Genomic DNA, 27,050 nt, shown 5'->3' with positions numbered 1-27,050 from the left:
GGAATCAAACCTAAGTGAGGAGAATAAAAATCATTCCTCCTAAACACCTGATATGTATATATATATATATATATATATATATATATATATATATATATATATATATATATATATATATATATAAACTTATCATTTTATTTATTTATGAACTTTTCATCATAAACAACTCTAATTTAATTTATATTGAATAAGACTCTCTACGTTACCATTAGAAATCCATAAAGAAGGTGAATTTATTGAACATTTTAGGATATCCATCTAAAATGTAAATGATGGGTATGTAATATTATTGCTCACAAAACTTATGGGTTAATAAATTTACTCATTAATATTGATGGTTTTTTTTGTCCACAATGTGTAAAAATGTTCGAATTGGATATAAATTTCAACACTGTCTAAAACCTCCCACATTTACATGAATGTTATGGAAACAACACAGTTTCAAAAAAAGATAGCTCAAATCTAAAAATCAAAATAAATATGTTCACGTAAGATGTTATGCTCTTAACTTGCAAGACGATTACCAGAATACCAAATATGCGAAGAAATATACCCAGAACATAGAATAGTGAGAAACAAGATCAAGTATTTTATTATTCAGAAATAAATGTTCACTTTCCTCTTCGAGGGGGCAACCTCCAATAGAGCAGAGCTCAATTACAAAATAAGTCAAAATGCTCCTCGCAGGAGTCTCTATCCTTTATATATGACTCATACATGCAATACCATGGACCAATACCATGGTTCTTATTAATACCATCTATCTAATACCATGGCCCATTTGCAACTAACTATGGTCCCGTCATTAATTGCGGGTTAACCACTTACAATTATTAATATGGGCTTTATTGACTCTTTACTTAACTATGACTATGACTCGATCCTACTACATAAATAAGGGGGTTAGGGTGGGACCCTAACATGCCCTCCCCCTTAAGAATAGCCTTGTCCTCAAGGCTGAAGCTGCGGAAACTACTGAAGAATAGTGGTTGGTTCCCAGGTTGCATCTTCCAGAGAGGTGTCTTTCCATGACGAGGACTTGCCTGATCCTGCGGCCATGCAGGTGTTGTTCTCGTGCGTCTAGGACCTGTTCAGGTTGGAGCCAGATTGGCCCTTCTTCATCCAATTCAGGTAGACTAGTTTGAATTCTACAATTGTTCCCAATCACTTTCTTGAGGCATGATACATGGAAAACTGGATGGATTTTTGTAGTGGTTGGAAAAGCTAGCTTGTAGGCCACTTCTCCAATGCACTGAAGTACTTGATATGGTCCATAGAATTTTGGAGATATTTTATGACAACCCCTGTCTTTGAGTGAAGTTTTCTTATATGGTTGCAGCCTCAAAAATACCTGATCCCCTTCTTGAAGTTGGTGCTTTGAGTGATGCTGATATACTTGTTGCTTCATGCAGTTTTGAGCTTGATGAAGATTCTCTCTAAGATGGGCGAGCATGGTTGTGCGGTTTTGTAGGAGTTGATCCACTGCTTGTACTGTTGAGCACCCCTTGATATAAGAAGTAGGGGAAGGAGGGAGTTGACCATAAACTGCTTCATAGGGAGTCACTTTGGTGGTGGCATGATAGTTGGTGTTATACCACCATTCAGCTAGAGGCAACCACTGTACCCATAGATGTTGCTTTTCTGAAGAGAAACACCTAAGGTAGGTTTCCAAACATTTGTTGACGGCTTCAGTTTGACCATCTGTTTGTGGATTATAGGAAGTACTAAGTTTTTTTTGGGTGCCTTGTAGCCTGAAGAGTTCTTGCCAAAAATTACTGGTGAAGATTGGGTCACGATCAAACACAATAGAAGTGGGCATGCCATGCAATTTGAAGATCTGATCCATGAAAGATTGAGAGACCAAAGTCGGTGTAAATGGGTGGGGTAGGTCACAGAAATGAGCATACTTAGAAAGTTGGTCCACAACCACCATGATGATTGACTTGTTTCCTGACTTTGGAAGACCTGTAATGAAATCCATAGAAACCTCTGTCCATATAGATGTCGGGATGGGCAACGGTTGTAATGTGCCTGTTGCTTTGACTGTCTCCCCTTTGTGGCGTTGACAGACATCGCATTCCGCTACAAAAGTAAGGATGTCCTTTTTCATGCCTGTCCAAAAAAATGATCTTCTAGTGCGAGCATATGTCTTCTGAAAGCCTGAATGTCTTGCAATGGGGGATGACTGCAATTCTGTCAAAATGTGGCTTTTGAGGGTGGATGTTGGTGATATTACAACTATGTCCTTGTAGGGAAGAATCTCATCCTGCCACGAGTAGCCCTTGGTGGAATTTTGATCTGCCTGCAATTGAGTAATGAGTTGGGAGAGTCGGGGATGTGAAAACCATTCCCTGCGAGCCTCTTTAATCCATTCTAGAATGGGAAGGGAAATTGCGAGCAGGGTACTTTCCTTCTCAAATTGGCAAGATAATGCAGCTGCTACACTATTTTCGCGCCCTTTCTTGTAAATGATCTCATAATCATATCCCAGCATTTTGGCGAGCCATTTATTTTGTCATGGGGAGGATAGGTGTTGCTCCAAAAAATATTTAACACTGTGATGCTCTGTGTGGATTTGGAAACATCGCCCCAGTAAGTAAGGTCGCCAGGTATCTATTGCATGTAAGATGGCCATCATTTCCTTCTCATAGGTAGATTGTACCAGATTCTTCCCACTTAGTTGTTGGATTGTGAAGGCCAAGGGTTGACCTTCCTACATTAAGACCGCCCCAATACCTATACCCGAAGCATCACATTCAATGACAAAAGATTTGGTGAAATCAGGTAGTGCTAAGACTGGAGTGGAAGACATGGCATTTTTGAGAGCTGTAAATGCCTGTTGTGCATCATCATTCCAGAAGAATGAATTTTTCTTGAGGAATTGAGTGAGGGGCTTCGCAATGCAACCATAATTGCGGACAAATTTGCGATAATAGCTTGTGAGACCCAAAAATCCTCTCAATCTCTTCAAGGTCTTAGGTTGAGGCCAATCCTGCATTTCCTGGATCTTTTTGGGGTCCACCTTGACACCTTCACGCCCCATAATGTGGCCCAAATACTCAAATTCTTCCATGCCAAAAGAACATTTGGAAATCTTAACAAATAATTTATGCTTGCGGAGCGGTTGCAAGAGCAGATCTACATGCTAAAGATGTGCGGCCCAAGTGCAACTATAGATGAGGATGCCATCGAAGAAGACAAGGACAAATTTCCTGAGATATGGTTTGAGAAGGTGGTTCATAAGGCTCTGAAAAGTAGATGGGTAATTACAAGGACCGAATGGCATGACCAGGAACTCATAATGGCCTTCATGAGTTCTTAAAGTAGTCTTTGGAATGTCAACTTCCTTCATGCGAATTTGGTGGTAGCCTGAGCGAAGATCGAGCTTAGTGAAGAATTGAGCCCCATTGAGTTCATCCAGCAAATCATCAACAACCGGGATGGGAAATTTATATTTGACTGTCAACTTATTGAGGGCCCTAAAGTTTGGACACATCCGCCATTCCCCACCTTTCTTGAGCACCATGACCACCGGTGATGAATAAGGACTAGTGCTGGGACGAATGACACTTGCTTCCAAAAGTTCCTTGATTATTTTTTCTATTTCATTCTTTTGGGTGAATGGATATCCACATGGGCGCACATTTGGTGGTTGGGCCCCTAGAACCAAGGAGATGCTATGATCATGTTCCCCTCTCGAGGGTGGAAGCTCATGAGGCTTGTCAAAAACTGGCAGATGGTTATTTAAAATCTGTTGCATCTCAAGATGAATAGGCAAAGAATTGGGTTTGACGGCCTGGATGGAATTAAATTGAGCTATAACTCCATGATGGCCTTTTTTAAGCAATTTTTCCATCCAATGTGAGCTGATGATAGAGGGAGCTCCCGCCCAGAGTCCACGGAGGGTATGTGTGGAGTTGTTCTGCTTAAAGCTCATATATAACTCCTGGAAATCCATTGTGATTGGCCCAAGAGTGTGAAGCCATTTAGCACCGAGGACAATGTCGAACCCTCCCATGTGTATGGCAAACATGTGGGTCTTCAACTAATAATCCCCATTTGAAGTTTGACCTTTTCACATCAGCATTCACATTTCATTGTCCCCCCATCCGCATTTTGGACTTGGAAGTTAGAAACTGCTCATACAAAACAATGCACTGCTTTCGCGACTTTTTGATGGATGAAATTATGTGTACTTCCACTATCAATCAAGACTACTACTGGGCGATGTTTAATAAAGCCTCTGATTTTGAGAGTTTGAGGTGAAGAATTCCCTACCAAAGCATGCAACGAAATAACTAGTTCGTCAAGGACATTGTCCTTCTGGTTGTCCTCTTCTACCTCCTCCAGTTCCTCAAGTGGTGGGGCTTCCTCCAATGAGACGTAATCAATGGCATCAATTTGAAAAAATTTGGGCTCCTTGCATTTATGACCTGGGGAGTATTTTTCATCACAGTAGTAACATAATCCCTGTTTTCTTATTTTGGCCATTTCTGCAGGTGACACCTTTTGAACCTTAAGTGTTTGAGTCATGCTGTGAGCCTGTGGGGGACAACCCTTGGCAGTGAAATTTGGATGAATGGACTGGGCTGCTAACGCACGTTCCATGTTACGAGCTACCTTGCAAGCCTCCGACCATGTGGGAGGGTGATGTAGTCGGACGTGAGCTTGTATGGCCTCTTTAAGACCGCTAATAAAACATTCTATGTAGAACGCATCTAGGAGATCCCTAGTGCGGAAAGCTAAGGCTTAAAACGCTGTAACATATTCATCCACTGTTCCAGTCTGTCGGAGCTTAGTGAGACGACCCAAAAAAGCAGATTCTTGGTCAAAGCGCTCTGTAAGAGCTTTTTTGAAGGTGGCCGAAGTCAAAAAACTTCCATTGCAACGTTGATGCCATTCCCACCATTGCCATCTTTCATTGTCCAAGTAGATGCTCCCCACCATAAGCTGAGTCTCATTATCTAAGATGTTATTCATATTGAAATACTGCTCCATTTGTGCTACCCATGCAACCAGGTGAGAACAATCAAATTTATGCATATCCAGCTTGGGAGGTCGCGGACAGGATTGTTGGTGGGTGCCCCAGAGGTGAAGAGAGTGGCTAGACTCACCCTCTCTGTTATAGACATTTCTGGGCACTGCAACCCCAATCATAAATTTCCATAAACCAAGGGCTCTTAAGTCCCTAAAATTGTTGTTCCAACCTCTAAAAGAACAAGGTCAACTGATTACATCTTCTCCCAGAAGTTCTCCATGAAAAACTACTCAGAACTGGTCAAAATTGGACCATCTCACCTACTCCATGGTCAAAGTGCGCTGCATCCCACCTAAATACACACGGGAGGTGCGATGCATACTGAAAAGCCTTTCTATGGGGTGTGATGGGTGAGAGTGGACAAATGGCAGGGTCAATCTGCAAGGTGGAGGATCATGGAATCTTCTAGAAACTTCTCCTTTGACACTTGCCTCTCTGCATTCGCCTAGGCATGAGTAAGAGATCATCAATCTCCAAGTGGAATCAAGAACTATCAGAGAGAGGACACTAATCAAATCTCAAAAGCTGACTCACCCCCCTTGCAAACATCTATATATGGATCCCTCATCCCAGAGATCCAGAGGCCAGAATTTTGTATCTTGTAAGGAAGTGTTGTTGGTTTCTTGGTGTAACATCATAGTGTTGGGTGATCTAAGCTTTTCATGAGGTGAAGAAGGGCTTTCTTGCTGAGAGGATGATGCCGGGTCAGAACAATTGGTTGTAATCCTCTTTGCTATTCTTTATTATTAATAAAGCTATTCAAGTTTTCCTCCACATTCTTGTATGATTGATGATATATGCATTTGTGTGGTCAATATATATCTGGTCCTATATTGTTTATGATAGTAGATCTATGTTCTTGGATAGTGTTATGCTGCTTTGATTCTACAGGTGCTCTTTGAAGCTGGGTAGACAAGGAAGCGAGTGGCAAAGATCTATTAGAAGGGAGAGGAATCAAGCAAGGAACCAAGTGCAAGACAGAGGTTGGTCTCCTTCTTTCCCCTCTTATCTACTTCTCATAAAGGAAAACGAAAATGGTTTTAGTTTGTTTGTTTCTAAGGTAGCTACCAGCCTTAGTGGGACCAGCAACTCTGCATAGACACTAGATTTCCTGATAACAAAATGGCGACTCCGCTGGGGAGTGAATAGATTGTTTGTTTGTCTATATTGTTTGCTTTATAAACTTACAGACATAGCCTGAAGTCAAGCCAGCTAGCCTTCAAACTGCATTTGCTATGCAAGTGCAAAGTAGATCAATGCTGCTTTAGTCTATCTCCGGGTTTTGTTTATGAATTGAACAATCGATTTACAAGCTTTCTAATTGCCCTTGTGGTGGCTCTAGTAACCTCCTTAGATCTATACCTGTGATTTATTTACTGATTACCACTTGCTCGGCCTAAATCCCTGAACTAAGCTGCAAACTGTGACCTGGAACCCAATTGAAGTCTCGTCCCTGGACCATCGCACTGTATCTTCTTTGGAATCTGGATGCATCGCACTTCCCGAGTGTAGTAGGTGCGCTGCATCTCACTTTCCCTGTGTTACAGGTGCGCTGATCAGACAAGACCTCTTCTGCTCTTAGATTTTGGTTTCTATGTTCACTCTTTTTAGCTCTATTCAGGAGTTTTGCTATCTGTAGTCAGTATACCTCTGTTGAAACCCCCTTCCTTACCATTATTGTGCCTCCATTGTGCAAAGAACTGTAAATGTTTTTATGTATTGTGAGCCATTTTCAGTTCTCTTTTACAAAGAAGTAGCGTAATTGAATTGTTGCTTCTTGATTTGAAAGTGTCACAAGTGTCGTTTTCAGTCATAGAAGAGAATCTGATTGTTCTTGATAGTCGATTACACTGTTACTCTTTTATTTGATTTGAATTAGTAGTTTTTCAAGTGTAGAAATCAAGTTTTCAATTCCAAATCGCAAAGTTTCGTCATTGTCTTCATTTTGTCTTGAAAAGAAACTTGTTAGCAATGTCGCTTTGAAAAATAATTCAGATTTGCGCTTAGCTTTCTTTTTATCATTCACACATTAAGAAGGCTGAAAAAAAATACATGCATGTGCATTTGCATTTAGACTATTTGTTGGTTTGATTTAGGACAGTGCATATAGTGTGTGCTCTCTGCTCTATGTTGAAAGAATATCATCTCTCTTTCCTTAGTAGCTAGGATTTTCATTGCAAAAAGAAGATTAAACGATTGTTTATCATCTTAGATTGCATTTTAGGAATTGTACATCTACATCACATGGTGAACCTGAAAGGAAAATTTCTTAAGCAAGATCAACTGTAAAATAAATTTAATGAATCTAAAAATGCTTTGGAACCTAACGCACAACATTTAGAAGTCTAGGCTAGAGACGTATTCCAGCGTCGTAAAGCCTGGTAACTGTTGTTTTCATTGCTAGTTGGGTGATTCCTCCACTTTGAGATGATAAGTGCCAGTACGGACTTGTGCTCCCACGTATTGTTGAGTATATATTGGGAGACCACAATAGGCTTTATCCTTTATCAATAGGAAGCCATGTCTGCCACCCTATCGATCGCAATGCACTGAACACAGCATTCGGGAAGATTGACTGCCGTACTGTAAAAAGTATTATGCAGTTTTGCGATTAGTTTGGTAATCCCTCTGTCTAGATTTCCAGAGTAGTCTCTTTCGTTCCTTTTTAGACTCCTTAAAGGAAAAGTTCCATTTGATCACTTGTCACTTTAGGCTCATTAAAAATCGAAGGCGACTAGAGTCATCTTTTGTTTTTTCTCAACTCTTAAAAATTGAAAAAGAAAGTTGTGTCAAAGCGTCTAAAATTCATTTAATTTGGAAACATATTTCCCCTTGATTTTTAGTTGATCGAGTAATCCGCAATCATGGAAGAAAGTCAATTGCAACCCCGTCGTTCGCAGAGGCTTACGAGTCAACCGTCTTTGTCTCCAGAATCAAAACTATTACAGATGAAGTGAACTCGTTTAATCGGTTCCAAATCCCCTAGTAAAGTTAGAGCAAGTGTTCCAACACCATCGGAAACTCCGGTTAGTCCAACCATTTCTGGTATCCCTGCCTTTATAGAAGAAGTTCCGCAGCCACTAAAGGATAGTAGAACTGATCCTAGTGTGAAGGTAAACACTTGTATTACTGAACCAGCTCCATCTACAGCTGATTCGGAAGGTGTTATTCCCCAAACATTTTTCGCAACAGATTCTATACCTTCTTCGGCACCAAAAATATTTTACAGACCTGACGATCTACCTCTTCCACCTAGACTGATTTCTATAGAAGAGATTGTGTAGGATCCTCCATCTAGTACTCCATCGCAATTTGGAGTCGGGATCACTCTATATCCTTCTCCATCAGAAATTAGTCTACCATTATCGGAAGCTCCTGTAGAATCGATAGGAAATCTTTTGGATAGACTAGAAATGTCTGAACAACCGTCGACATCTAGGAATGTGTCATCCGACATAGCAATGGCAGAACTTCCTGCTGTCACTCCAACAATGTTCGCCGGCATACCATCTGTCCCAACTAGCTCTCAATCGCTATATGGGGCCCACTCAGGGGCTATTTCGACAGTATGGTCCGTTCCCATTTGTTCATCTAGAATAATATACGGGAACTCTTATGTTGAGTCTCAACAAATTGATCCTTTGCGGTGTCAATTTGGGTAGTCTGGTCCTTAAGGACAAACAATTCCTTTGAGTACCGGGTTACTGCCGTATGGAGGGCAATATACCCTTTCATTGTCTCCTCCAGGAGGACAACCATACGAGAGTTCACAACAAAATTCAGGTTATGTTGAAATTACATCTAGCGGTTGGGTGCCAATACTGCCTCAACAACCAAGAGTTGTATATTCGATGCAACAATGTTTACCTATGTCAAATATACCAACTACGCCGGCTATTGTGACGGTGTCGCAAGTACAAGCGTTGCTTGTTGTATGCCAACCTCAGGTTTCTCAGGTTGTAATGCAACAGCCTCTTGTCCCTGCTACTCAACCACAATCGCCAACTAGTGGAATGACATAGGCCCAAACGGGTACAATTACCCCTCATCTTGGTCAAACGGCCAGTATTGGACAATAGCACGTGGCTTCACAACCATGGCTAGTGCAATAACAACAACCGCAATTCCAACAAGTATACCAAGGATCTGAGCAACAAATCTTTGTGAATAATGGGCAGTCGTATATTCAAAACGGTCAAAATCAACCATTCTATAATGATTATGCCCATCAACCTTACCAAAGTTACCAACATCAAATGCATTATGCTGGTATGCAAAGACCAACTGCTCAGGGAATTCCATATTATCCTAGGTATGCTTCGCCAAACCGGAATCAACAGTTACCCTTCGTGGCAACTTTAGAGTTACCGGATCTAAATCGGCTAACAAACGATCCAATTGCTTACGCCCCTTGGTGGCCAACGATTCCACATAAACTTCTGCCAGATATTCCTAAATTTAATGGAAATTCGGGTGAAGACCTGTCGAATCATGTGATGACCTTTCATCTGTGGTGTTCATCAAACACCCTAAACGATGATTTGATTAGGTTTCGCCTTTTTCAGAGAACGTTAACTGGTTCGGCAGAAAAATGGTATATCGAATTACCTAGAGCTTCGTTTGATAACTTCAGTGCCCTAGCCACAACCTTTTTAACCCATTTTCAGTTACCCATAAGGTACGAAACGGGAACAGAACTCCTTACCAATTTCAAACAAACAACGACCACTCACATATCCGATCATATTCATGAGTGGTGACATCGTTGTAGAATGGTAAAAACATATGTTCCTGATCAGCTTTTAGCTGAATGTTTTATTAAGTCATTATTACCTTCCATTACAGAAGATGTGGCAAAGGGAGGAGTCGTCACTGAAGAGCAAGTTATTGCTCGTGCGCAATATTTAGACTTGATTTATACTCAATCTGGCACGCTCTACGATAAAATTCTTGACGCTCCCAAACCGGAATTTTCCGTTCCTCCTCCTCCTAAATCGAACAATGACTCTCATGCCGGCAATGGCATGATTGGTACGACAAACATGAAATCGACAAAGGCTACATCTAAAAAGGCCCGTAAGATTTCTAGTCAAAATGAAAAAGAAGAACTTCTCGCCTAGGAAGTAAATGTCGTCTCAAGTGATAAAGGCAAAGAAACCAAGCAACCAGGAGGCAAGAAGAAAAAAAAAGGGAAGAAGAAGAAACAGGAGGAATCATCACCTGAAAAAATCTTCTGCAAACCCATCTGGAGATAAGAAATCAAATCGTCCATGTCTTATATGCGATGAGGATCATTAGACAAGAGATTGTCCATATAAAGCTGAGCTTAGAAAATTCTTCAAGAATTCAAAAACCTCGGCGGTATTGACTGATCCGTTTCCAAATCCAGGAACAAATCTGGTTGCTAGTGACAATGCTTCCCCGTCCTAAGTGTTGATGTTGTCGGTTTCGAAACAGCAAAATGATGCTTTGATAACGACAAGGAATAAAGATTACGGGAATCCACAGCTGTTGAACAACAAGGATAAAGATCAACCTAGTAGTTCGATAACAACTTCGACAGAAGTTGCGCCGCCAATCATTCCAGAGCTAACAATAAAACTGCCAAAGGGAGTAGTACACAAGTCGACATTTAATCCTCGTGCCATAGCAACACAACATTATAATATAGTGGAAGATCTGGCCCAATCACCATCCGCTATGTCGACACTTGAGGTACTGCAAAATTTCCCCTCCCAAAAGCAGGCTTTATTATCAACAATAGGTGCGATTGACCCAAAGGACTCTAATCTTGTGTCATTTAATCACAGAGGATATGATCATCAGTTACCAGCTCAACTAGCTTTCCTCATTCAAGTGAAAGCCCTCAACAAAACTTTCCATCGAACAATTATTGATGAGGGGGCATCTACATGTATTATGTCAATGAGTTGTTGGAAAACTTTAGGATCTACAACCTTGTCGCGATATTCAACGACATTAAAAGCATTTGATGGATGAACATATACCCCATATGGGATTCTAAGTAACTTGTAAGTTGAACTGGGGGGGAAAACAGTAGAAATAGATGTTGAAGTAATCAACGAAAACCTCGATTACAACATCCTACCGGGAAGGCCCTGGATATATGCTATGGCTGCCGTCGTGTCAACCTACTTTAGGAAGATTGCATTTCCTTTTCAAGGAGGAAATACAATCTTCGACCAGCAAACATTTCTCCCCAATAGTTCCCAAGTTACGGGAAGCATTCCGGTGATCCATGGAAGCCCCCATTCGCTTCAAAATATCGGAGTAGGCCTACTAAAAGACCCTATATTAATGGGGACTTTTGCCCTCCCGCCTCCAATCAATCTGGCGGAAGTGGCGACAGTAGGAACCTGCAATATGATATCTTCTATTCAAAAGGTCTCAGAAAACGATATTAACATGGATCATCTACAGGTATTGCCTTCAATCCCAATAGAAATATTGTAGCAATCAATGTTTTTGGAATGGGAGGTAGACCCGAATCAACACTCATCAAGCGTTTGGGTAGATGGGTCTAAGGAATATGGCACCCCTTCAGATCCTTGGTCGCAAATGCATTACAACGACGAAGGAATTGTTCAGTCAATGATAATTGACGGGGCACCATTGGAAAATTACCACCATCATTCCCATCTTCCGGATTGTCAAGAAGATACTCCTGATAACCTTCATCATCTTTCAGTTTTTGATTTCCTATCAAATACTGTAAACACAGTGGATTCCGAGCAAAACTTGTCCAATATTGAAGAGACTATCGCCATAAATATCTCGACCAAAATGGATGTTGTAGAGAATATTTATGTTGGCAAATGTTGTTCTCCTTCAGAACTGGAAATATATAACGCTCATTTTCGCGAATTCAGAGATGTCTTTGCTTGGTCATATGATGAAATGCCAGGCATTGACTCGAGTATAGTTGAACACGAAATAAAGATGTATCCAGATGTCAAACCAGTATGACAAAGGCTACGGCAGGTGCACCCCAAGAAAGCCGCTGCCATCAAGACAGAAGTTGAAAAACTTCTCCATGCTGGTTTTATTTACCCAGTTCCTCTAACCGATTGGGTATCAAACATTGTTCCTGTGATGGAAAAAAAGGAACGATTAGAGTGTGTGTCGATTATAGGGATGTAAATCAAGCTTGTCCAAAAGACAACTACCCTACACCCTTTATTGACCAGATAATTGATGAATGCGCCGGTGTGAAATATTTTCATTTATGGATGGATTATCCGAGTATAATCAAATAAATATCCGCCCACAGGACCAGTCAAACACTACATTTATTTTTCCGTGGGGCACATTTTCATATCACAAATTACCCTTTGATTTAAAGAACGCAGGGGCAACATTTCAGAGGGCAATGAATTATGCCTTCCATGACATCAAAAACATCATTCAACAATATCTCGATGACCTTCTGGCTCATTCAGGAAAATGGACCGATCATCCGCAGCATTTGAGAGCGATATTTCTACGTTGCCGACACTACAAAATACGACTCAATCCACACAAATGTGTGTTCTGTGTCAGTTCTGGTCGTTTTCTTGGCTTTGTAGTCTCAAAGGATGGGATTTGTCTCGACCCATGTAAGGTTCAGGCAATCATAAATTTGCCTCCACCTTCAAATTTGATTCAGATTCAGAAACTCCAAGGGAAAGCAAACTTTTTGAGGAGGTTCATTCCAAATTACACCAAACTTGCTAAAGTTTATACACGTCTATTGAAAAAAGAAGTACCCTTCATCCGGGATTAGGTCGCGCAAGCTTCCTTTCATGCTTTAAAAGAATCCCTAATGAAAGCATCATTAATGTACGCTCCTGATTATCAAAAAGACTTTAACCTGTATCTGGCTGCAGCGGATACAACCATCACAATGGTTTTAGTTCAAGAAGACAATGGAATTGAACATCCCATATATTATTTGAGTAGAAACTTAAATGATACAGAAAGTAAGTATTCCTATGTTGAAAAGTTGGCTCTCGTAGCTATTCAAGTGATACAAAGATTTCGACACTATGTCCTCTTTCAAAAAACTACCATTTTATCAGATTGCAACCCCATGACTTATATATTGTTGCGATAGTTGATGTGGGGAAAATATTCAAAATGGATAGAAATTCTTCAAGAGTTTGATCTGGAATTTGTAAAATCCAAATCAAAGAAACCCCTGGTTTTCGCAGAATTACTATGCGATCTCCCATCGTCGTCCAACGATGAAACGTCCGAAGAAACCATCGTGGATGAATATTTGTTTCTGATATCTTCAAGCAATCCATGGTATGTAGATATAATCATCTACCTCCAAACTGAAAAATATAGGTCTAATACCTCTCACTCGGAACAAAAACATATTCGATACCAATCAAAAGACTACATGATCGTCGGTGATACACTTTACCGTCATGGTGTCGATATAGTTCTGAGGAGGTGCCTCACCCATGAGGAGGCCAAAAAAGTCCTGAATGATTGCCATTCAGGCGCGTGTGGGGGGCATCAATCTGGTTACGCTACAATGCAAAAATTTTACGAGCAAGATACTTCTGGCCAACAATGTTCAAAGATTGCATAACCACAGTCAGAAGTTGCCATGCATGTCAAATTTTTGATAGCAAAACCAGAAAACCACCCGCACCCCTACAACTGATAGTTGTTGTTGGGCCATTCGCCAAATGGGGCATTGATTTCATGACATGTAACCCCACCTCGACCGGGGGGCATGGGTATATCATAGTCGCAGTAGACTATTTTACCAAATGGGCCGAGGCAATGCCTACATTAGATAACACCGGTGAAACAGCTGCCCATTTCTTTTTCAATCATGTAGTCGCCAGATTCGGTGTTCCACAGGCTATAGTCACAGATCATGGATCGCATTTTCGCAATCACATGATGGTCAAATTGGCTGCCAAATTGGGGTTGTCCCACGACAACTCTACTCCATATTACCCGCAGGCCAATGGACAAGTTGAAGAAATCAACAAAGTCCTGAAATGGATGCTGCAAAGGATGATTGGTGTCCACAAAAGGAGTTGGCACCTGATCCTATACTCAGCCTTGTGGGCATACCGAACATCGGTAAGGAATGCAACTGGGTTTACACCTTTTCAACTGGTGTATGGCCTAGAAGCAATCTTACCAGTTCAATGTGAAATCTCGTCCCTAAAACTCGCAGTCGACCTTATCCCTGGAACTTCAGAGAGGAGGCTCGTTTCTTGGAACCAATCCAATTGGATGAAACCCGTCGTGATGCTGCTTTGGCTAACGAAGCCCATAAAAAACGAGTCAAGGTGCAGTTCAACAAAAATGTCAAACCCCGTGTCTTCTCAGAAGGTGACTTGGTCTTACTTTACGACCAGGAATCCGATAAATTGGGAGCAGGTAAGTTCAAGTCTTTATGGATGGGCCCCTATATTGTTAAGCATGTATTAGCAAAAGGAGCCTACGAGTTAATGGATTATGATGGGATTCCACTGGCACAACCCCGTAACGGGTTGTACCTTAAGCGTTACTACGCATGATTCAGTGTGGTAACCCATATGCTTTTGTTACATTTTTATTTTCGCTAAGAGTAATTGTTTTGGTCAAGTAATCCACTTTTTACATTTGTCGCAGATGTCGAACCGATTGGAATATTTTTTTGGATATGCCGACGAAGCGAGTCGTAGTTCGCGGAACCTATCTTCTGTAGCCTGGGCCATTTTTTATCCAAGCGGCGAGTTAGTAAGTTCCAGAGGGGTATGTATTAGTCGGTCAACAAATAACATCGTTGAATATAGCGCGTTGATATAACTTCTCTCTGATTCCATCACACATGGCATAAGCCGACTTGTCGTCAAGCTAGACTCAACTCGTCATACGACAACTCACTGGTATCTACTCCGTCCGAAATCCAGCTATCTATCGCATGTTCTTAAGGGTCAAGATTTTGGAAAGGCAATTTGATTTTATTCAATATCAGCATATTTGCATAAACTTAAACACATTAACAGATTCATTGGCAAATTATGTGTTAGAAGAAATTTGCAACATTTATAAAAGAAACATTTCATCAGTATTTGCATCAGGATCATGTAACTTAACCAAAATAAAACTCCGAAAATAAAAAATATATATAACTGTTTGTGGTTTACACATAATGTTCTGTAACCAAGACAAAATTGGTCAAATGACCCAAAACTTAAAACGATAGGGGGCACCCTAGTCTAATGATGCTGGTGATAACAAGTCACCGCCTGTGCAATCATGCATAAAAGCCTAGTCCATCGACTCGGCACGTCGGTAGTATGTCATTGCAACCTCAGGGGCAGCTCATCAGTCCTCACGTCCGAAATACCAAGAGTGAGGCCTTCGACCTAATCCTGCAATGCTGAAAGTGTCTCGGCCACATCAAGGTTGCAAAGGATAGCCCTTCCCATAGCCTCTCCTGCTGGAGCGGCAGCTGGCACTCTCAGGCGTACTACTGGCCCGACTGGTCCAACATCTGCATGAGCACATGAGTTTTTATTAGTCCTGATAAAAGAAAGCACAAGGACATTATAAAGAGAAATGATAAACAGAGATATGGTCAGAGAATTTACCGATGACACCCCACTGCTCGCCAGCCGGCAGTAACAAATCCGGATCACCCCGGAAGTCCATACCGGCATATGGATACTCGGAAAAAACCATCTGCTGACGGTTGAACCACTAGAAAAAGGTATCAGAAAATGAAACCTGGGACTGACCAGCATGTCTAGCCATAAGGTTGACCCATCTCTGCATCCGTGGCTCAGTTGGTGGAGGTAAACCAAGTGAAACATATTGCGGCTGCATCAGCGGGATCTTTTCGAAGGCGAAAGCTATCAAGATAGAACCATATCCAAAGCTATTCAATCTTCCGTTTTTCACCTTGGTCAGTTTTTCTTTCATCACAGAGAGTACTGCATCACACCAGTTGAACACCTTTGGTTCAAGGCATTCCAAGGCGTACTGCATATAAGACCTGTTGGCCACGTGAAGTGCCGCACTACCAGCCAATCTAGCAAAAGTGAACAGAATGGTCCTCTAGGACCTGTCAGTGACATCTCGGATATTGATCTTGCTGTCCTTACTTGGCTGAGATCCCTCTTTGCAATACCTGCGAATGTAATCTCTCATAGATTCACCCCCACGGGCCGAACCTGATAATGAGATAGGGGCACCCTGCATCGATAAGCCGGTCAAAAAATAGATGTCCACGATAGTCAAGGGGATGGACTCACCCCTAATCTATAAAACTTGGGTGGTAGGATCCCATGCCTCGAGAAAATATTGCAACAAGTTGATTTTTTGCCTCATGCTAAATATGTGGAAAAACTTGAACATGCCACAGTTCCGCAGTGCATTTACCGTAACCGGATCATGTAAAGCAAGCATGTCCTCTTCTTCATGCTCACGTTCTCGCCATGTAATAGGCATTTTGCTCCAATGAATATCTGAATCAAACAAGAGAAGAGTCAGGATCCTAATTTGGTGAAAAACAGTCAAAAATTTCCATGAAAAACTATGCATAAATTTCCCTCTTTGCACCCATCGCTCTCCCAGCAGTGTTCTAGGTGGGATGCATGTTGACTGGCCAATGGCCAAGCCAGCATGCATCGCACCTTTCGATATAGAAGAGATGCGATGGAGCCAGGGTGAGCTTTTCAAACCCCAGAAGCTCAGAAAAAACAGAAAACATGCTCAGAATTCAAAAAGGAAAGGATGAAATTGAAGAGCTCAAGTTTAGCTCCTACCTGGTCCAGACAGTGCCAAGAATTGTCCACAGAATCTCTCGGAATCAACTGGTGAAAATCAAGGGGGAAAGCACCTCCAAAGCTCCAACAAACCAAAGTTCAAATGAAATGGTAAAATGAGAGGTAAAAATCACTTTTAAATTACTTTTCACGTAATTCAAGTAAAATATTAGTGTTTTAACTCATTTTTCAAACATATATTGTGCGTTTCTAACTAGTTTGATGAAGCAATTGAGCAGGCAGTACAACCTTTGAAAGAACAAAGTTGTCAATGGTAAAATCAAGGACCATTATATCGAGCAGTTTTAACGCGGAATTCAAACTCGTAAAATATAAACATAAGGAGTGAGCAAATGTTCCCCCAAAGTTTAAGCTCATTAAAAAATGAACCAATTTCTGGTAAATAACCATCGAGAATGTATTATCATCAGACTTTGAAGCCTTGGTCATGTTCTCATCATCACCTCCACTCTATATTGGCCGATCATTCACCTCCATTTGATTGTTTACCCTTTTTGAGGAAGAGCTATGAAGAGTGATCCTGTTAGCCATCCTTGTGACACTGCCATGATTGGAAAATTCCAAACCTTACCTGGAATTAGTTGCTACCTGAATTTATCACTCATTCCTCAAAAAACGAGTCTCCTTTAAGCTCTTTTCAACTGACTCGTAAAATATGAAAAGATTTCCGAGCAATTGGCCTCTCCAGCTCGTTAAAATGACCGGAAGTGGTATCCCTCCTTTAGATTTTTAATCTTTTTGGACCTGAGGGATTATTACACAAAAAGATCGAGCGCTTGTTTTTTTCGGCTCATTAAAATTACTGAAAATTCATCCCTTTTGTATTATTTTATACTTTTTTGGACTTAAGGGATTATATGATGAAAAAGGATTATTGGAGTTTTCTTTACATCCCTTTTTCATACTCACTAAAATTGAAAAGGACCGAGTTATCTTTGTCATTAAACTCATTAAAACCGAATAGCGACAAACTTGTTCATACAGACAAGAACAAGTTTCACTATCGCTAGGCTCATTAAAACATAGCGATGGGTTTGCCTGAAGGGAAAATTATAGAACAAGCATATGTTATCCTCCTCAAGCTTGACAAAAAGAAAGAGGTACTGGTCAGCAATGACTGGGGAAAAATTGGGAAGAAAACTTGAAGAAACTTTATTGGTACCAAGTCGCTCTTGAACATGACACTTTCACTCCGCATACGAGTCGGGTTGGGTTGTTCTGTTCACTGGTCATATCACCATGGGTCCATCACACCATCCATATTTGGGGTTAACGCTACCAATCCATCATGTCAGTGTCGCTGATATGTTCAAGAGAAGTCGCTCAGAGAATTCACCTGTGTCTCATCCACTGCAATACATTTACGCTCCATCCTTTCATGACCGCCACCCTGAACCTTATATCATCAGATCATTTTCACCTCCATTAAAATCATTTGCTTTGTTCCGTGTCATTGATGTGGGATTCACTAAGGCCCTCCTATGACAGATTGCTTCTTGTCGACATCAGCTCATTATCTAGGAAGTCGATCTAGGAACAACCCTTTCAGTACTTTGAAGCTTGCATGCCTCAAGGGAAAGTTTCTCACTTCCGGCAACAGGTTTACATCAATGGCCTTCGACCGAAAGATTTTGCGTGGTGTTTGACGCCAAGTCCCTTATTCACACCACGTAAATTGTACTGTAGTACCTTGAGGGTCATCATCATTATCAGTGATTCCTCTCACGCCTATTAACAACTTACATCATTGGATGGTAATCAGGCGACGTATTTCCATGTTCGACTCCAGAACATCTCTCACATGGATCGACTTGTACTTTGAGTGAAGATCGAATGATATTGAAGACCCCGGATCTAGTTTCATCCATCCGGGATGCGATATATATTAAAGAAAATAAATACATCAAATGTACATCATTACTGCACAGATAATCATCCAATCCAAAGGATGATGGCTCTACCAGAATCATCAGTCTGCACCCAGACGATTGTCTGTCTTATGTACATGAAAATGAATTTATAAAGCTGAGCATGGGAATGCCCACCTCAGCTAGATCATGAAAATATTATGAAGATAATGTATTGTATTTTATCTTATTACAGGTTGCCTTCCAACTCAAAAAAACTTCAGATCCTCATAATAAAGCATTTCACCCGACATCAACAGATTAACGACCTCATGCTTTAGGGGGCAACTATTATAGACGTTTTTGGGCACTGCAACCCCAATCATAAATGTCCATAAACCAAGGGCTCTTAAGTCCCTAAAAGTTTTGTTCCAACCTCTAAAAGAACAAGGTCAACTGATTACATCTTCTCCCAGAAGTTCTCCATGAAAAACTACTCAGAATTGGTCAAAACTGGACCATCTCACCTGCTCCATGGTCAAAGTGTGATGCATCCCACCTAAATACACACGGGAGTGCAATTCATACTAAAAATCCCTTCTATGGGGTGCGATGGGCGAGAGTGGACAAATGACAGGGTCAATCTGCAAGGTGGAGGATCATGGAATCTTCCAGAAACTTCTCCTGTGACACTTACCTCTCTGCATTTTCCCAAGGATGAGTAATAGATCATCAATCTCCAAGTGGAATCAGGAACTATCAAAGAGAGGACACTAATCAAATCTCAAAATCTGACTCACCCCCCTTGCAAACATCTATATATGGATCCCTCATCCCAGAGATCCAGAGGCTGGAATTTTGTATCTTGTAAGGAAGTGCTGCTGGTTTCTTGGTGTAAAATCATAGTGTTGGGTGATATAAGCTTTCCATGAGGTGAAGAAGGGCTTTCTTGCTGAGAGGATGATGCTGGGTCAGAACAATTGGTGTAATCCTCTTTGCTATTCTTGATTATTAATAAAGCTATTCAAGTTTTCCTCCATATTCTTGTATGATTGATGAGATATGCATTTGTGTGGTCAATATATATCTGGTCCTATATTGTTTATGATAGTAGATCTATGTTCTTGGATAGTGTTATGTTGCTTTGATTCTACAGGTGCTCTTTGAAGCTGGGTAGACAAGGAAGCGAGTGGAAAAGATCTATCAGAAGGGAGAGGAATCAAGCAAGGAACCAAGTGCAAGACTGAGGTTGGTATCCTTCTTTCCCCTCTTATCTACTTCTCATAAAGGAAAACAAAAATGGTTTTAGTTTGTTTGTTTCTAAGGTAGCTACCAGCCTTAGTGGGACTATCAGCTCTGCATAGACACTAGATTTCCCGATAACACTCTCTGTGTACATTGCCAATATACACCTCCTCGCGGTCCTTGCCCTTAGAGAGTGCGTTAGTTAGTTTGACAAGCTGAGCTTGGATGGCTTGCAAGGATTGTTCAAGTTTGTCGATCTTCTCATTGGCCATAACTTGAGCTCTAGTTGCTACCATGCACCGATCCTATGTACTTGAAATTTGGGATTGCCCAAATTTTTTCACTAACAATTGAATGGTACCACCTTGCTCAGCTCGTCATCCTGATTCTTATGGGCTAGATCACCAATAAGCGCCCCAGGGGGTCTCAGACTACTCAGATCACGCCTCGGTATAGGAACCCCACACAATTACTCAAGTCTGGTGGATCTGAGAGATCTGAATGGCTGATCGGATAGCTCTGATCGACAGACAGATTGCTGCTGCAGATTTGATGGGTCTAATAGATCGGAAAGGCTAGTCTGCTAACTCAGAACTACGGGACTGATGTCTACTACTGCTGCAAACCCCCTTGCGAGATCTGATCTGGCAGAGATTATGTGTGATCCCAAGATAGAAAAGGGAACTATGGTCTCGAGGAGTGTTAGGTGCTACAGATCAAAATATACATAAGGGTCTGACAGTAGTACTCGGCCCAATGTTTCAGGGCTCTAACTAAGGAGGATCAACCGTACCCTTAGCCATACAACCCGACTACCCTATCGTACGGGCGAGTAATCTCTCCGAGTGCTGTTCTCGGTGTACTGTAGCAGCAAGACGACCGACGGTTTATCTATGGCGAGGTTTCAAAGGAGCTACGGGGCTTCCGATATACCCAGAGGGTACTTGGAAGACAGTCCGTGCGTGGTTCTGTCTAATGTGCTACTACTCAAAGGGGTACCCACAGGGGTTACAAGGGAGTCCAACAAGCGTGACCACCTATTGTATTTCCTACATGCATGCCTCCCCAAATCCACATGTTTATGCGCTTAATGACAAATCTCGTGGTTTAAAGATGCCGGAACACGTCTCTAGCCAAAAAAAAAAAATTGCTAAGAAATGGAGATCCCACCTGCCTTGGAAAGAGCTCTAATACCACTTTTTATGCTCTTAACTTGCAAGACGATTACCAGAATACCAAATATGAGAAGAAATATACCCAAAACATAGAATAGTGAGAAGCAAGAGCAAGTATTTTATTATTCAGAAAGCAATGTTCACTTGCCTCTTCGAGGGGGAAACCTCCAATAGAGCAGAGCTCGATTACAAAATAAGTCACGATGCTACTCGCAGGGAGTCTCTATCCTTTATATATGACTCATACATGCAATACCATGGACCAATACCATGGTTCTTATTAATATCATCTATCTAATACCATGTCCCATTTGCAACTAACTGTGGTCCCATCATTAATTGCGGGTTAACCACTTACAATTATTAATATGGGATTTATTGACTCTTTACTTAACTATGACTATGACTCGATCCTACTACATAAATAAGGGGGTTAGGGTGGGACCCTAACATAAGATCCATGTGAGAAAAATTTAACTTATTTAGAACTTTATTTTCATTGTACTTTTTTAACTTCTATTTTTTTTATTTAAATGCTTTTATTGAAAACGATCAAGAAACAATGTGAAACATAGAGTGAATTATTCCATGAAACTCACTAATAACTTGCGCATGGCCCCAATTGATTTAAATCACTGGCTTGCACCTATCCCATGAAATATGGACATAGACCTGGGGTATTTTGAACCTTGATGGAGAGAAAAACACCATCCCTACTTCACTAATCAACTAAAGCCCTATCCCCATTAACATATTTTGAATGTTATGCCCACTTTCACATAACTTTTGATTCATGGAGGAAAGTGGATTATTGAAGTAGCACAGTAGATACAAAAACATGTCTACACTTGTGCTCCATTTTCAAGGAATAGAAGTTCATGTTTATTTAGTCAGAGATGTGAAACAAAAAAGGAAGCATCTGAAACGTTTTACCACTTTATTTACAATTCGAAGCACTCGTATAGACCTCCAAAAATATGAAATGCATTTGAACATCTACCAATGGTGTACAATCCATGTGGTCCAAGCCTTCCTGTTACTCTTTTCTTTTGGGTTGAGTTCTAAATACCAGAAATAAGCAATGGTCCACCATAAATTGCAATCTTGTTGTGCAATTGTGGTAATAACATCTCCACAAAGCTTCTCTTATTATATTCAACATCTTTCTTCTGATACTTATTAGGAATGTTTAACAGGTAAATGAATTAAAATCTAGTTAATTGAGAAATATGGTGGTATTTATTATTCATTAACCTACTTTATGTGAATACGTATGAGGACAAGTGTTCATAAACAGCAACTATTGCTTTAATTTGAAAGTATAATTGTATCTCAATAAAAATCATGCCCTATTCATTACAAGAGTGAATTTTGATCATCTAAAGTATGTGCTACCTATGATAATTTAATACATCTCGAAATAAGCAATCAGAATTTAACAGACACAAGATGTGGGACACATGGTTAGGGATAATGTCAAGTAAATTCTCTGCTCTTGCATACAAAAGAAATTATTAACAACAAAAATGGTTAAATATGGAGATTTACAAGTTGCTTTGATCTACATCAAAGGTCATCATGCATGCTTCAAAATGCAAGGGAATGGGAAAGAGAAAGGTCTCCTATAGCTCACATTGTCATGGTATGTCATAAGTTTTTTTTTCAGGTTGTGAACCATTTGGGAAACAATTGGATAAAATGAAGGCCTATAACCCACATATGTGAAAATTTGAAAAGGGAAGAATGCTAGTTATAGTATGGGGTTAAGAAAGAAATAATAATATTGATCAAGTAATGTTGGTTAAAACATCATTGAACATAAGCAAGGGATCCCACAAAGTTCCAAGTGCTAAATTGTAAGACCTAGTGAAATGAAACATCAAAATTAAACAACAACGAAACATTTTCTGAACCTAATCCTTAATAGTAGTTTAGGGAGATTCCCATAGCTTCCTAGTTCAATAGGGACCAACAATTGAAAGAAACTTCATTAGTCATATAGATCATAAAAAGAAAGAAATAACCCCCAGTCTCCAAGAGAATGAACCCCTCAAAATATTCCTTTCTATTAGTAATAAAAAAGTTGGAGTCATCTCGATTTGGAGAAGGTAAGACATCCTTCTAGACTAAGGATAAAATGCATTAGGTTAATAGTTTTGGGATTCATAAAAGGTGATACAAAACGATCGCTGGAAGTCAATTAAACATCTCCCATAACTAAGTCTTCACACACAAGAACCAAAGATAAATATCTAAATAAGCCAATAGGCCCTGATCCATTTGCAGAATGGGGGTTAACCTAAAAAGTCAAAATATCTTCTACAAGTGGCACTGAGAATATGAGCTCAAACTGATCATGAGCCCACCCACCATAATCCTCTCGCTACCCCTTATAGAAGCATTTTCAATATTTATCTTTGCACTAGCAAACTTGGCATTCAAGGAACAAAACACAACACATACCTCACCATCTCCATCAAAACCATTGAAGGAAATGTAATTCGATGGAAAACGTTCCCTTGATTAATTGTGATTCTTGTAAACAATACAATATCCAAGTACTCTAGATCACCTTTCATCTCCAACAAAAACACCCACAAAACCTTCAACATCTAAAATATGAATAGCTTCTTGAAACCCTCGACCATCGCTAGTCCAATGTAAAATAATCCATCACTACCATAGAGAATCAAGGCAGTCTTGCACATTGATCGATATTTACAATCACAATACAACTCGTGTTTGTACTTGAATGGATCAAAATTTATATTTTAATTGGACAAATAGTTTTGAAGCAAGTTAAATTCAATGTCGTGAATTCATGAGTGGCAAGCATTGAAAGGGATCTTATTTAATCATGTATAACAAAGGTAATCAAGCTTGCATGAGGATTAAGCAGTCATTAATAATGAAGTAGGGGCCCTGACTACCTATCAAGGGTTCCCATGCTAAATGATCAAGGTATTCCCTAGGTAACAATCATAAGGAACTCTTACCATTATCATTTAGTCTCTCTTGACAAGAAATTCCCCTACAACACCAAGAGTAGCATAAATTTCCTAATTCGAGATCTCCCTTGCTCAAAGCTTCCGCAGAATCTATGTTTTCCAAGTTAAGAGGGGGTTCAATGTGGATGTTGATAAACTTTCAAACATAGGAGTTACTTTGAAGGAAGAGAACTAATTAATTAAAAACAGAAGGAATCTAAAATCTCACACCTCTCATGAAAAAGGGTTTTGATGAAAATTAAGGTTCATATGCCTAAAGTGAATCCTTACACAAAGATTGAAAAAGGGGTTCTTATCCTCTCCAATAGTGATTTCAATCACAAGTGATGAAGGGGGGTTAAATTCCCTTGTTTTCCCTCTCTCATATTGATTTAATCTTAGCAGTGGCATTTACTCTCAATACCATCCCAATTGAACCTCATGGGTGTAAGATTTAGCAATTAGTTCAACAATTAATTCCTTTCATGTATGGCATTAAAATTTGTGATGGATTTGGGACATTGAGAGACTGAAGTGAATTGTCATTATTCCTCCTTTTTATTCAAGGTTTATGCTACAATTCTTTTTTTTTTCTTTTTTCTTTTTCTGGTTGAGTCCTTATTGAATGATTTTGGTTTTTGGGCCTTCAAAGGCATAGTTGGTTTTGTGAAGTCATGCACCACAACTCACTGCTATTATTGTTATTCTATCTTTGATGAAATTAGGGGATTAATGAAGGGCCTCCACCAAGGGGAGAAAGATATAGTAAAAGCCATGGACTTAGTAACCTCTTTATCTCTGAATGGGAAAATTGTAAGAAAGGATTTGAAAAGGAAGAATGTGAAGGTCAACATAGCTAGAGATTAACAGGCTCTTCATACTCAGACTAAACTCAGGTCACCTTGTAACTCCTATGTGGGAAGCAATTGGAACTCCCTATCTCCTTGGACATCGTGTTTGAACTTGTAAATGAATTAAAATTTGTTTAATTGAGAAATTTGGTGGTATTAAGTATTCATTAGCCTCCTTTAAGTGAATACGTGTGAGGACAAGTGGTCATAAACAACAACTATTGCTTTAATTTGAAAGTATATTTGTATCTCAATAAAAATCATGCCCTATTCATTACAAGAGTGAATTTGGTTCATGTGAAGTATGTGCTACCTATGATAATTTAATACATCTCGAAATAATCAATCAAAATTCAATAGACACAAGATGCGGGACACATGGTTAGGGATAATGTCAAGCAAATTCTTCGCACTCGCATACAAAAGAAATTATTAACCACAAAAAAAGGTTAAATATGGAGATTTACAGTTTTCTTCGATCTATATCAAAGGTCGTCATGCAGGCTTCAAAACGCAAGGGCATGGGAAAGAAAAAGGTCTCCTATAGCTCACATTGTCATGGTATGTCAAAAGTTTTTTTTTTTTTTTCGTGTTTTGAACCATGTGGGAAACAATTGGATAAAAATAAGGCCTATAACCCACATATGTGAAAAATTGAAAAAGGAAGAACGCTAATTATAGTATGGGGTTAAGAAAGAAATAATAATATTGATCAACTAATGTTGGTTAAAACATCATTGAACATAAGCAAGGGAACCCACAAAGTTCCAAGTGCTCAATTGTAATACCTAGTGAAATGTAACATCAAAATTAAACAACAACGAAAATCTTTTGAACCTAATCCTCAATAGTAGTTCAGGGAGATTCTCATAGCTTCCTAGTTCATTAGGGACCAACAACTGAAAGCAACTTCTTTAGTCACATAGATCATAAAAAGAAAGAAATAACCCCCAATCTCCAAGAGCATGAACCCCTCAAAATATTCCTTTCTATTGGTAATAAAAAAGTTGGAGTCATCTCAATTTGGAGAAGGTAAGACATCCTTCTAAACCAAGAATAAAATGCATTAGGTTCATAGTTTGGGGATTCATAAAAGGTGATACAAAACGATCACTGGAAGTCAATTCACCATCTCCCATAACTAAGTCTTCACACACAAGAACCAAATATAAATATCTAAATAAGACAATAGGCCCTAATCCATTTGCAGAATGGTGGTTAACCTAAAAACTCATAATCTCTTCTACAAGTTGCACCGAGAATTTGAGCTCAAACTGATCACAAGCCCAGCCAGCATAATCCTCTCACTACCCCTTATAGAATCATTTTCAATATTGATCTTTGCACTAGCAAACTTGGCATTCAAGGAACAAAACACAACACATACCTCACCATCTCCATCAAAACCATTGAAGAAAATGTAATTCGATGGAAAATGTTCCCTTGATTAATTGTGATGCTTGTAAACAATACAATATCCAAGTACTCTAGATCACCTTTCATGTCCAATGAAAACACCCACAAGACCTTCAACATCTAACATATGACTAACTTCTTGAAACCCTCGACCATCACTAGTTCAATGTAAAAAAATCCATCACTACCATAGAGAATCAAGGCGCTCTTGCACATTGATAAATATTTACAATCACAATACAACTTGTGTTTGTACTTGAATGAATCATAGCCATACCTTATGCTAATTCTCTCCAAAAACTTATCCATGAGATGTTTTATGTAAATTGTAAAAAGCTATACATTAATATATGAGCACACTTTTGGGTGATTTAATTGTCTGTTAAATCCCTATTATTTAATTTTCAACCCAGGGGTTTTGTAAAACTTAGAAGCAAACCAAAATGTGTGGGACCTCAGATGCAACTACAATCAGCTTTAGAAGATAAGTTATGGAAACTGAAGGGAATGAAATTATAAACTAATTAGAAGTGCATATTACAAATATAAAATTTAACTAAGTGTTGAAAAATGTGCAACAAGAAATGTTAAATTTAGAATGTGCTAAAAATAGACCTGCTAAAAATAGCATGTCTAAAAATAGCATGTCTAAAAATAGCAGTTTGGCTAATGACGTCATTGGCCACA

The sequence above is a fragment of the Pinus tabuliformis genome, chromosome 2_2, assembly GCF_031772625.1.
Source record: "Pinus tabuliformis cultivar Carrire ecotype Pingquan chromosome 2_2, CPIR1, whole genome shotgun sequence".
NCBI classification, from domain to species: domain Eukaryota; kingdom Viridiplantae; phylum Streptophyta; class Pinopsida; order Pinales; family Pinaceae; genus Pinus; species Pinus tabuliformis.
Note: the sequence above shows the minus strand (reverse complement) of the source record.